The sequence below is a fragment of the Microcaecilia unicolor genome, chromosome 1, assembly GCF_901765095.1.
Source record: "Microcaecilia unicolor chromosome 1, aMicUni1.1, whole genome shotgun sequence".
Taxonomy (NCBI): domain Eukaryota; kingdom Metazoa; phylum Chordata; class Amphibia; order Gymnophiona; family Siphonopidae; genus Microcaecilia; species Microcaecilia unicolor.
This window is the reverse complement of record NC_044031.1, coordinates 633,398,133-633,412,104: the sequence shown is the minus strand read 5'-3', so window position 1 is coordinate 633,412,104 and position 13,972 is coordinate 633,398,133. Positions and strand designations below refer to the sequence as shown.

Here is a 13,972-nt window from a genome sequence, read left to right as displayed (position 1 = left end):
GGCATGCGATGAAGCTACAATGTAGTAAATTTAAAATGAATCGGAGAAAATGTTTCTTCACTCAACGTGTAATTAAACTCTGGAATTCGTTTCCAGAGAATGTGGTAAAGGCGGTTAGCTTAGCGGAGTTTAAAAAGGTTTGGATGGCTTCCTAAAGGAAAAGTCCTTACACCGTTATTAAATGGACTTGGGGAAAATCCACTATTTCCGAGATAAGCAGTATAAAATGTTTTGTACTTTTTGGGGATCTTGCCAGGTATTTGTTACCTGGATTGGCCACTGTTGGAAACAGGATGCTGGGCTTGATGGACCTTTGGTCTTTCCCAGTATGGCAATACTTATGTATATGAATAATCTAAGCCCTTGATCTTCTCTCCAGTCCACGAGGGCCACTAGAGGGTCAAGGTTTCAGGATATCCCTAAAGATTATGCAAAAAAGAGATTTCATGCCTACTACCCAAATCTATGTAAATCTCTCTAGTGTATTTTCATTGGAGATAACCACAAAACCTGACCTGTTTGTATTTCTCGAGCAGGGGGTGGAAACCACTGTTCATTTTTGACTTGGAATCAGAGTGCGTAAAAAATATATGGCAGTTCCTCTTCCCTTTACAGACTGAACCTGGTGGGGATTAATACAATGCAAAGGATGAGTAACATGGATTAGTTCCACTAGTTTGTAGTAAATTAATCACCAAACAGGATCATATGGAAAACTAATTATATTCAGCTGTTAACATGGAACCTATGGAACTTTGTAAGTCTAAATACTTTGAATATGAGCCCCTTAGGTTCCTAAATAAAGGGTGTACAAATTCATTTAATACTTATTAACCTAAAAATTAAGAGGTGTAAATCAATTATCACATTAAAAGATCTAATGTACATTGAAAATGTTAGTAACAAAAAAGTCATTTTTTTCTGTACACATAACTAGGTAAAATGAAGACGTAAATATATTAATTCTGTGAATATAATACTTGAATCATTAACCCAGCAATGTCTCCAATATCTGTGAGTGATTCCTTCTCGCTCTCTTGTATGGAGCAGGAACTTATACTGTATATAAGCACTTCTGAGATTTAATCTCCAGAGATCCATTATTAGTAAATTAGAATCTCAATATCATTAAAAAAAAAGCAACAATGATTTTCCTGTATTCACTACATTTCCTTTCTTACAAGAATGAATAGATTGTACAATTAAAACACCAACACTGATTGGAAAATATATGAATTTTGGTCCTTTTACAAAGGCGTGCTGAAAAAATGGCTTGCAGTACTGTAGGCGTAGGTTTTGGGCGCACGCCAATCTATTTTCAGCGCGCCTGTAAAAATGGCCTTTTTCTTTTGCCGAAAATGGATGTGCGGCAAAATCAAAATTGCCGCGTGTCCATTTTGAATCTGAGACCTTACCGCCAGCCACTGACCTAGTTGTAAAGAATCCAGGTGGTAATGACCTACGTGCATCAAATGCCACTTGGCGCCCATCCATTATGTGTGCCCAAAAATAAAAATATTTTTCAGATGCGCATATTGGGCGCAAGCCAAAAATGAAATTACCACAAAAGCCATGCAGTAGTCAGGTGGTAACTCCATTTTGGCATGCATTGGGTGCGCGTAGATGCTTACGCGGCTTAGTAAAAGGGCCCCACACTTTATCCAATTTGTTTAAAATCTGCTAATTGCTTCAGTTACTTCTAGTGGGAGGAGAGAGTCATTCCCTCCAAGCTGCGTGGAAGTCTTCTCCCCATGTTAAGTCCAAGAAAACAGCAGGGTAGCCAATCCGCAAACTCCAAGATGGAAAAAAAACCAAAGCAGATCAGTGCAGATAAAACCATACTTTAATGGAAAATAGGTAATCTAAAAAGCAAGCCCGACACAGGCCATGTTTCGCCCAACTGGGCTGCATCAGGGGCTACAAAACAAATCAGACAATAATATAACAATTAAAAATATATAATAAAAAAAAACAAATAAAAAAACAATCATGATTAAAAGCATATAATTATAATCAAAGCTAGGCTGATAACACAAAACACCATGATAATAAACCATACAACCATGACAATATAAGCTGATAGCACAAAACATCAGAATAATGAAATAAATGTTACAGGTGGCTGCAGGGGCAGGGGGAGAGGAGGGTACCTGGACATGGATCAGCTGTGAGGCATGCTTTTTTTTTCTTTTTTCGCAGGTTCTGAAGTTGACAGCATAATGGCTACAGTGATGTCAGCCTGATCTACAGAGCCTAGCAGACCAACTCCGAAGAAGCAACGGACACAAGCAGCAAGATGCATAGAACGTGGAGGTGAGAATTATTATATAGGATAACCAGCTACTTCTAGTTCATAACCCAGAGATGCCATAAGGACATTAAAGAGAATTGGAAACAAAGGGGAACCTTGGGGGACCCTATAAACTGCATCTCATCTCTGCAACTATTCTCCTCTAACTTCACGAATAGGATCTTGCAACCAAAAAAACCTCAAAACCAATTCAGAACATTTCCTGTTAAACCGATATTGATCAAGATATTAATAACGAGGTGTGATCCACAAGGTCAAATGTGCTAGACAAATCAAGTTGTGGGAACCCTGTTATATCCCTTCGTGACACCCTGAGCGAGGTTGAGGGTGGACCTGTGAACTAACACAGCTGGACAAAGGGATATAAATGAAAACAAGTGTTTATTTAATGGAATCATGAGGCTGTTATGTCACAGGGCCAGGAACACAGAGAAAAATTCCTCTGTAGTTCAATAAGTAGCGCAGGCCTCTGGCTGGAAGACCCAAAACACAGTGTCTGGTGGGGCTGCCACATCTCAAACACAGCTTGTAAGTCCTTCTGTTTCTTCTCCCAGTTCTAGGGTCTGGCTCCAGCCAGACCTTTGAGCAAGGCTTGCAAGGATCAAACAGGAACAAAAGTGCTTACCTCAGCCAGGTTACAATCATTAAATATCTGTTGTAGTGGCACATGCTAGGGCTTCAATTCTTCCTTCCTTGGGCCTGCTTATCCTCAGTCTGGTCCTGCCTTTTTATATCCTGGTTTTGACCACCTTACCAGTTCACTTCCTCCCGGAGTGGGACAAGTGATCTTTAGTTGGCTTAGGCGATTTGAGGGACTAATCTTAAGGGTGAGGAGCAATGTTCTATAAACCTTACACCCTTTTATCATTTAAGTGTGTCCCCAGCATGCCTCTTTCCTTCCCATATTAACCAGTTAACTGTTCTTGTGACAGCTAGATATGTATTAAAAAATGTTGTCTGCTGAATAAGAATTTCAAAGTATACATTTGTCTGGGTAACTCCTACAGTTACTTGCACACATCTTTCGAATATTACTCTCCAAGCTGAGTATGAATATTAGTCTGAAAACTGAGTATGACATCATCTATCAGAAGAGTCAAGAAAGAGGATCAGTAATTAGGGATGACTTACCCATAAAAGATATCTAGTCATAAAGGAAGGACAGAGGGCATGACAACCTGACAGCTGCATTTCAGCCAAAGCAGCCTGGAGTAATGAACATTAGAATCATAGGCGCCCCGTATAAGAGGCTTGGGGAGCTAGCCTCCCCAGCCCAATCGTGGACTTCCTTGCTGCTCTTTAAAAGAGATGGCGCCTAAGTGCCAAAATGCTGCAGTGACCAGTGGTCTCTGCCCCTCCGCATGAGTCTTGCACTCCCCCCCCCCGCTCTCACCCATCCATCCGCGTGGTCACTCCGTCTGCGGCCTGAGACGTTCTCCCTCCGACGCAGGCGAATCGGCGATGCACATAGCCAGCCTTAATCTGCCTGCGTCGGAACCTCTCCCTCAGACGCGTCCCACCTCTGCGTAAGACAGGAAGTTGAATTAGAGGAGGCGGGACACGTCTGAGGGAGAGGCTCCGACGCAGGCAGATTAAGACTGGCTATGTGAATCGCCGCATCGGAGGAAGAACCTCAGGCTTTAATAACGAGCGAGTATGCGATGGGTGAGTGAGGGCGAAGAGACAGGACCCTGGGGGGGGGAAGCGAAAGCTACGGATGGCTGGAGGGGGGCAGGGGAGAGAAGAGTCGCTGCCAGCTCAGAGCTGAGAGGAGATAGAAGTGAGATCGAGGGACATGCTGTGCATGGAGAAAGATGGAAAGGGAGATTAACGGAACATACTGGGCAAGGAGGAAAGTGGAAATGGGAGATCAGAGGAGTCATTCTGGATACAGAGGAAGGTGGGAGGAAAGATTGGGAAAAAGGAAGAAGGAAATGGAGATTGGAGGAGCATGCTGGATATTGTGGAAGGGAGTTTGAGGGCATGCTGTGCACAGAGGAATGGGAGAGGAGAGATTGGGGAAATTCTGGGCATGGACGATGGGGAAAGGAAGATCGGGGAACATGGTGGAAGGGGAGATTGTGGGACATGCTGGGCATGGAGAAATGTGAGAAAGGAAATGGGGGATTCATGCTGGGCATGGAGGATGGTAGAAAAAGGGCGATTAGGGTGACATGCTGGGCACAGAGGAGTGAAGGTGGGAGAAAAGATCAGGGGGTGGTGGGAGAGGAGGGAAGGTGGAAAGAGAAATCAGGGAGATGCTGGTTAGGAAGGAAGGTGGAAGAGAAAACCAGGAAGAGATGCTGGGCAGAAGGAAGGGGAAGAGAAAACCAGGAAGAGATGCTGGGCAAGAAGGAAGGGAAGAAAGGAGAGATGCTTGGCATCAATGGAAAGAGAGAGGGGAGATGTTAGAAATGGGTGGGGAAAGAGATGCAGAGCTAGATAGAAGCAGTAAAAAGAGGGAGCTGGAAGACTGGAGGATGAGAAAGAGGGAAAGTTTGAGAGGCAAAAAATGTATTGGGGGAAGATGAGATGAAAAAATTGAGAAAATATAACATGGCAAATGAACAGGAGGCCCTGGACAGTGATCTAAGGGATACAGAGGAGAGAATGAGACTACTATGCTTAGAAAAATAGCATTACCAGGCATAAAGGAAAATAAAATTATTTTCCTTTTATTGATTGAAATTTGTCAGCTTTGGGAATTAAAATCTGCTATCTGTATATTTTGCACTGTACATAAGGAAGGTTGCTGGACATGGGTGGATGGAGGGGAGAGGAGGGTTGCTGGACATGGATGGAGGGGAGAGAAGAGTGAGGAAGAGATGAGATGAGGGAAAAGGAAGAGAGAAAAACTGCACATGGAGGAAGAAAATAGGCAGAAGCTGGATCCACTGGACAGTCAAGTGTGGAGGACCCAGCTTTTACTTACGGATGTAGGGCAAGAAATGAAGAAGAAAGGCGGAAAGTAAAAAATAAATGGAAAGGAAGCCCTGGAAACGGAGTTAAGAGGACAGATAGCAGCAGAATCGGATACTGGGCCAGCATGATCAGAAAAACAAAGTCACCAGACAACAAAGGTAGAAAAGATCATTTTATTTTCATTATAGTGTTTGGAATATGTCCACTTTGAGAATTAGGTGCTCAACATTAAAAGTTATATTATTTACTTATTTATGGCATTTTATCCCACATTAAACATGAATTAGGGTGTTTTGTGGCTCTACACGTATCATGATATTATGATCCCTTGTTTCATATTGTTGACGGTCTGCATTTTCCATATGGGTGGTATATTGGTGTATTAAGTTCTGCCCAGTGTAATATTTATGGTACAGTAAGGTTCTGAGTTGTTTTTGCACAAAGTTGTGCATAGTGTTTTGCAGTTGAGCGATTGTGGTTAGTATGCTTTGAGCAACCACTTTATTCTTTGACATATGATACATAGCTAATATCTAAATTTAATAAAAGGTATTAATTGTGACTTTTTTTTATTTATTTTTTTTCTGTGTGTTATCAGACAATTATGGATTTAAGCCCACCCCTGGCCCCACCCCTAACCCGCCCCCTTTAGCCTCCCCAAACAGTTGGGCCACCGACCGCCCTATGATTAGAATGTAATATAAAGTCCTCTTAATTTAGACATCATTGATATGGAATGAAAAATAATATTGCCTATTAGAAAAAATCTTATTTCTCAACAGAAAAGTCATAGATGTTCTTCTAGTGACTCAAGATCACTGAACATAAAACAAAAACACTTATCTAGAAACCACTGTCAATGATGTGAAGAGCTTTTTCCACCCCTTTACCAGAGCCATTTTCACTTCCTTGTTCCTCAGGCTGTAAATCAGGGGGTTTAACATGGGGATCAGCACTGCATAAAATACTGAAACTACTTTGTCCTGCTCCATAGAATAACTTGAAGCAGGTCATAAATACATGAAAAAAAAGTCCCATAGAATATGATCACAGCAGTGAAGTGGGAGGCACAAGTGTTGAACGCCTTGCGTCTTCCTTCAGCAGAGCGAATCCTCAGGATGCTGGAGAGAATGTAAGTGTAAGAGACTAAGATGGCCACAAATGTTGTTATTGTGTTGAACCCAACAAGAATACTAAATACAAGTTCGCAGACAAAGGTGTCAGAGCTTGTAAGCATCAAGAGAGGAGGACCATCACAGAAATAGTGATTAATTGCATTACACCCACAGTAGGACAATTTAAAAGTACAAATTGTATGCACTAGAGCATCACCAAAGCCACCCACATAAGCTGCACTCACCAACTGAATGCACAGCCTCCTGACAGGATAAAGCAATGGATTACAGGTTGCCACGTATCGATCATATGCCATCACGGCCAGTAGAAAACATTCTGTGGTAGCAAAACCTCCATAAAAATACAGCTGTAGAGCACAACCATTGAAGGAGATGGTTTCCTGCTCTGCCAGGAGAGTTTGCAGGGTTTTGGGAGTAATGACTGAAGAATAACAGATATCTATGAATGACAAGTGAATGAGGAAAAAGTACATTGGAGTCTGCAAGTGCTCGTCTAACCTAGTTACAAGAATGATACCAATATTTCCCAGCAGGGTGATAATATAGACCAGTAGGAAGAGCACAAAGAGTGGAATCTGGAGCTTTGGATCACAAGTGAGTCCAAGGAGAATGAACTCAAGTCACTGATGTCTGGTTCCTGCCTTCCATTTATTCTGTTGATTACAGCTGTTGGTAGAAAAAAAATCAGATTTGAAAAAGCATGTGTAATGATTTTATTTTATGCTTCTAACTGTACACTTGATAGTGGTGATAATGCATTTCTGTGCCATCTGTACTCTAGAAAACAACACTGTATTTTTATCACAACAATGACTTACACATTTTTCATTCATTGTTTTTTTTGTTTTGTATACCCTCTTCCTGAAAATTATTTCAATATGGTTTATAGATATTCATAAAACACAATGTCTAGAAAGTAAAAAAATAGCACATCAGATATGCTCCCAAATCAACCTACATTACACAATTGCTTCTTTTTTAAACTTTCATAGGAATGTTTTTAACCCTTTTCTTAATGTTAACAAATTAGATCACACCCCCTCCACCAATTCATCTCATAACTTCCAATTCTGTGGTCTTCTCACCCTAAAGATTTCACACTCCAACCCAACTGAACTGTGATTCCACTGTTGGCATTCTTAACTAATTTCTTTATACTGCTTGTATTTTTTTTTTTACAGTATATAACATTTAACTGCTCAGATGGTAAATATTTATGATACGGTATGTCAAGAATAAACTAAACTTGAACAACCTATCTTTCAAATAAGTTTGATTTTGATTCCTTAATATCTTCACATATATGTACCATTAATTTAAACAAGTTCCTTCCTTTAACTCTGAGTCAATACAAATTCTCCAGTAGAGGTTGGTCTTTCTCACTCCCAGTAATAATCTTTCTGATGAATTTTGAATAATCTAATGTACTCAGTACTAAGGACTGTACTGTGGTATATATCCCTGGATTCTATATAAGGGGCCCACATTTGGGTGCCTAAATTTGGGTGTGATCCCGAGATGTGCACACAACCCAGCTGTGTGAGACCCTGGTGCTGGGCGAGGGTTATTGGGATGACCCTGGGAATAACTTAGCCAGACAAGGCAAAAGTAAATGTTTTATTCACCTGAGCCCTGGGACCTGTTACCTCACAGGCCAGGAACCTGAAATGCAATAGTTTCTCTGGTTTTATAACAGTCTTGAGTAGGCCTCTGCCTGGCAAGCCAAGCAGTCTGTGGCTGGTGCGGGCAGCACTGCCCCAAACACAGCCTGTAAGTTCTCAGGTCTTCTGAGATTCAGCAATGTTTGCAAGTCACAGCAGCTAAATGCTTTCAGTAAAGGCATAAACTTGGGCCTCGGTTCTTCCTTCCTTGGGCCTCCTTAACCTTAGCCTGACCTTGTCTTTTGACTCCGCCTCCTCAAGCTCACTTCCTCCCAGGGCGCAATCAGTGCTCTTAAGGTGGTCCAGGCTAGTTAGAGAGGGACTTTTCATAAGGGTGAGGGGCACTGTTCTATAAACCCTCTCACAAGCTGTTAACCATTAATAATTGCACACCCTTTATAGAATAGTGCTTAGTGCCGATCTTTTCTGGTGCTGATTTTTAAGCATCATTTACAGAATTCCACTCAGCATTCTGTCCTCCAAATATGGCCACAGTTGATATATTAACCTCAATTATCTTGACTTTTCTCTTTATCTATAATTCCTGATAATTGTTAATCAGTCTCTAACTCTTTCAAGTAGATGTAACTTGCCTTGAATCTTACCCAAGAGAGTTGGCAAGAGATAAATCCCTGTTAACGTAACAATTTAAAAAATGCATTCTTAGTACATAAGTACATATAAGTACATAAGTAGTGCCATACTGGGAAAGACCAAAGGTCCATCTAGCCCAGCATCCTGTCACCGACAGTGGCCAATCCAGGTCAAGGGCACCTGGCACGCTCCCCAAACGTAAAAACATTCCAGACAAGTTATACCTAAAAATGAGGAATTTTTCCAGTCCATTTAATAGCGGTCTATGGACTTGTCCTTTAGGAATCTATCTAACCCCTTTTTAAACTCCGTCAAGCTAACCGCCCGTACCACGTTCTCCGGCAATGAATTCCAGAGTCTAATTACACGTTGGGTGAAGAAAAATTTCTCCGATTCGTTTTAAATTTACCACACTGTAGCTTCAACTCATGCCCTCTAGTCCTAGTATTTTTGGATAGCGTGAACAGTCGCTTCACATCCACCCGATCCATTCCACTCATTATTTTATACACTTCTATCATATCTCCCCTCAGCCGTCTCTTCTCCAAGCTGAAAAGCCCTAGCCTTCTCAGCCTCTCTTCATAGGAAAGTCGTCCCATCCCCACTATCATTTTCGTCGCCCTTCGCTGTACCTTTTCCAATTCTACTATATCTATGACTATACCCTCCTTTTCAAAAAATTACCTCTAACAATCTTATTGACACTGTCAATAAGATATCAGTCTTACCTGTCCTCAGTAGAAATTGTAATCTTTCCTTTTTAAAATATCCCAGGCCTCAGCAATGTATTTTTCTACACTGAGCACTCAATCTGCTGTCCTCCATCCAGACTTTTAATTTCGTGTGAACATTGATTAAACCACTCCATTGCCAAGTCTCTCTTTCTCTCTAATGATAGCAGTTGCACATCATTCACGCATAAAAGATTATGCCATATTTTATAACCAATCCACTTATCCCCCCCCCCCCCCCTGAGAAAAATATTTCTTGGCCAAATGTCTATATATCTCTCTCTAGTACCCCTCCCATTCCTAATTTACTAAATGTGTTCAAGTGCATATTGGGAAGAATAATCCGAACCATAGCTCTTTGATAATAGGTTCCACCTTAAGGAGTCAGCATCCAAGAAAAAGATCTAGATGTTGCTGTGGACAATATACTGAAATCTTTCTCTCTTCCCGTCCAATGTGAGACTGGAGAAAATTCCAGCATTTCCAGACTGAATTTGAGCTCCTTTTTAAAAGTAGCTGGCCACATCATTGCTGGTTACTTCTTCTCTGTGTTAAACTAAAGAAGGAACAGTCTTTTCTCTGTAACAGCTTTAAACATAAACATGCACCATCTGCTGGCCAAACTAGAGAAATACACGTCAAGAAATAATATTTATTTATTTATGTATTTGTTACATTTGTATCACACATTTTCCCACTTATTTGCAGGCTCAATGTGGCTTACATAGTACCAGAGAGGCGTTCGCAGACTCCGGTGTGAACAAATACAAAGTGATGTAGTGGTAATAAAGAGTTCATATGGAGGACATCGTACTGCGGTTAAACCTACCATCACACTATTCTCCAAAAACCGACTCGACCGAGACCACCCAACTGCACAAAGGAAACTCGCGACCAACAGAGAAACACGCGACTGAACACCGAATAAGTGTACTCAGCTGATGAACACTTCCTTGCAATGATACAGTAACCTGCCTTCGATCCGCCACACCGATGGGTCAGGAGAGACGGTCCATCGGCCCCAGCTTGTTCCAGTCCGCCTGATCCAGCTTCTCCCTGCCTGTTCCAGTCCATTTGCTCCAGCTTGTTCCAGTCCGCCTGATCCAGCTTCTCCAGCTTGTTCCTGTCCGCCTGATCCAGCTTCTCCCTGCTGCTCCAGTCCGCCGATCCAGCTTCTCCCTGCTTGTTCCAGTCCATCTGCTCCAGCTTGTACCAGTCCGCCTGATCCAGCTTCTCCCTGCATGTTCCAGTCCCTCTGCTCCTGCTTGTTCCAGACCGCCTGATCCAGCTCGTTCCAGTCCGTCTGATCCAGCTTGTTCCAGCTTGCTCCAATCCTGCTACTCTGCTCTCTTCTGCTCCATATTATTCCAGCTTGCTCCAGTCCCACTGCTGTGCTTTCCACCGCACTAACCTGTTCCTGCCTGCCTGCCTGCTAGCCAATCAACCAACCTCCAAATTATTCCAGCTTGTTCCAGTCCTGCTGCTGAGCTCTCCACCGCACTTACCTGTTCCTGCCTGCCTGCCTACTAGCCAATCAACCAACCTGCCTGCTTGTCTGCCCATCAACAACCTGCCTGCCTCCTAGCCTGCACAACTACCTACCTGCCTCCCCACCTGCCGCCTTACCAGTCCATCACTCTCCTGACTGACTGCTCACCCTTCAACCTGCCTGCCTCCCAGCCCATCTACCTGCCTGCCTGCCCCCCAGCCCAACCTACCTGCCTGCTTTCCCCCCAACCTAACCTACCTACCGCCTGCCAGCACCTCTACCTACCTCTCCACCTGCCAATCTGCCTGTCAAACCACCATCACTATATATGCACCCGTAAACACCTCAGTCACTACTTATGGCCCCATACACATTCTCTTCATTACCCTGTCCCTTCCTAATCTACTCCCCCTCCCCCCACCACTGTATACCACACGAACTCACTGCCCATCCATGTCCTCTCCCGTCCTGCTCACTACTGCAATACCCTACCCACCCCCATCCCTCACCACCACACCATCTCTACTGTCCTCCTCCTCCTTCCTAGCTCTCAACCTTCAACACCTCCTTCCTGCCATGAACCCTTCCCCAGTCCTCCTAAGCACATCCCGTCTTCGTCACCTTTGTCGCCCTACCTCCCCCACCCTCCTCCGCACTCTCATGCGCCTTCTCCTGCTATCCGCGGGAGACATCAATCCCAACCCAGGTCCCCACACCTGTCCTCGTCCTCGTCTCCATGCAAACGTTTCCGCGATGTCTCCAATCTCATCTGTATTCCCCTTCTCTCCCCTCCTCCCTCCCCTTCTCGTGTGCCCTGTGGAATGCCTGCTCGGTCTGCAACAAACTTTCCTTCACCCATGATCTCTTCATCTCCCGTTCCCTTCAACTGCTCGCCCTAACTGAAACCTGGCTCACCCCCGATGACTCTGCCTCAGTCGCGGCCCTATGCCATGGAGGTTATCTCTTCTCCCATTCTCCCCACCCAGTTGGCCGCAGTGGCGGTGTCGGGTTACTACTTTCGCCCTCCTGCAGTTTTCAACCTCTCCTCCTACCGCAGTCTCACTGCTTCTCATCCTTTAAAGTTCACTCCATCTGTCTATTCTACCCGCTGCCACTCAAAGTTGCAGTCATTTACCGCCCCCTGATAAGTCCCTCTCTTCCTTCCTTACTGACTTTGATGCCTGGCTCTCCGTTTTCTTGAGCCCTCATCCACATCCCTCATTCTTGGAGACTTTAACATACACACTGATGACCCATCCGACTCTTATGCTTCTCAGTTCCTCACTCTAACCTCCTCCTTCAACCTCCAACTGAGCTCCACCACCCTTACTCACCAATCTGGCCACTGTCTTGACCTCGTCCTCTCCTCTACCTGCTCACCCTCCAATTTCTGCGCCTCAGCTCTTCCTCTACTACTACTACTACTACTACTACTTATCATTTCTATAGCGCTACTAGACGTACGCAGCGCTGATCACCTTCACATTTCATCACCCTCCCCCCAGTCCCCCCAACACTAACCACTACTTCCAGGAATCTCCAGGCTGTCGACCCTCCCACCTTATCCTCTAGTATCTCTAATCTCCTCCCTTCCATCATGTCCTCCGAGTCTGTCAAGGCTGTCTCCACTTACAATGCCACTCTCTCCTCTGCACTGGACACCCTTGCACCATCCATCTCCCGTCCCACAAGGCATACTAATCCCCAGCCCTGGCTGACCCCTTGCACCCGATACCTTCGTTCCTACGCCTCTAGAGTAAATCTCGCACCCATACTGATTCATTCATTACAAATTCATGCTATCCTCCTTCCAGTCCTCCCTATTCCTCGCCAAACAGGACTATTACACCCAATTGACTAATTCCCTCAGCTCTAACCCTCGTCGTCTCTTTCCCACCCTTAACTCCCTCCTCAAAGTGCCCTCCGCTCCCACCCCCCTCACTCTCTCCTCAATCACTGGCTGATTACTTCCACGACAAGGTGCAGAAGATCAACCTTGAATTCACCACCAAACCATCTCCTCCTCTTCACCCTTTAACCCACTCCTTCAACCAACCAACCCAGGCCTCCTTCTCCTCTTTTCCTGATATCACAGAAGAAACCGCCCATCTTCTTTCCTCCTCGAAATGCACCACCTGTTCCTCTGACCCCATCCCCACCAACTTACTCAACACCATCTCTCCCTCTGTCCCCCCCCCATCTGTCATATCCTCAACCTCTCTCTCTCCTGACACCTTCAAGCATGCTGTAGTCACACCACTCCTCAAAAAACTATCACTTGACCCTACCTGTCCCTCCAACTATCGCCCAATTTCCCTCATACCCTTCCTCTCCAAGATACTTGAACGCGCCGTTCATAGCCATTGCCTTGATTTTCTCTCCTCTCATGCCATCCTCGATCTGCTTCAATCCGGCTTTCGCCCCTACACGCGACAGAAATGGCACTATCTAAAGTCTGCAATGACCTGTTCCTTGCCAAATCCAAAGGTCACTACTCCATCCTCATCCTCCTTGACCTATCCACCGCTTTTGATACTGTCATCCACAATTTACTTCTTGCCACACTGTCCTCATTTGGGTTCCAGGGCTCTGTCCTCTCCTGGTTCTCCTCTTATCTCTCCCACCGTACCTTCACAGTACATTCTCATGGATCTTCCTCCACCCCCATCCCGCTCTCTGTTGGAGTTCCTCAGGGATCTGTCCTTGGACCCCTTCTTTTTCAATCTACACCTCTTCCCTGGGCTCCCTGATCTTATCTCATGGTTTCCAATATCATCTCTATGCTGATGACACCCAGCTTTATCTCTCCACACCAGACATCACTGCGGAACCCAGGCCAAAGTATCGGCCTGCTTATCTGACATTGCTGCCTGGATGTCCAACCTCCACCTGAAACTGAACATGGCCAAGATCGAGCTTATTGTCTTTCCACCAAAACCCACTTCTCATCTCCCTCCACTCTCTATCTCAGTTGATAAACCCTCATCCTCCCCGTCTCATCTGCCCGCAACCTCGGAGTCATCTTCGACTCCTCCCTCTCTTTCTCTGAGCATATCCAGCAAATTGCCAAAACCTGTCGCTTCTTCCTCTATAACATTAGCAAAATTCGCCCTTTCCTCTCTGAGCAC

General features: G+C 44.4%; 1 pseudogene; it reads right to left on the bottom strand.

Moving 5' to 3' along the window:
* Positions 1–820: 820 nt before the first annotated feature.
* Positions 821–7,017, bottom strand: LOC115460516 (annotated as a pseudogene).
* Positions 7,018–13,972: the final 6,955 nt, after the last annotated feature.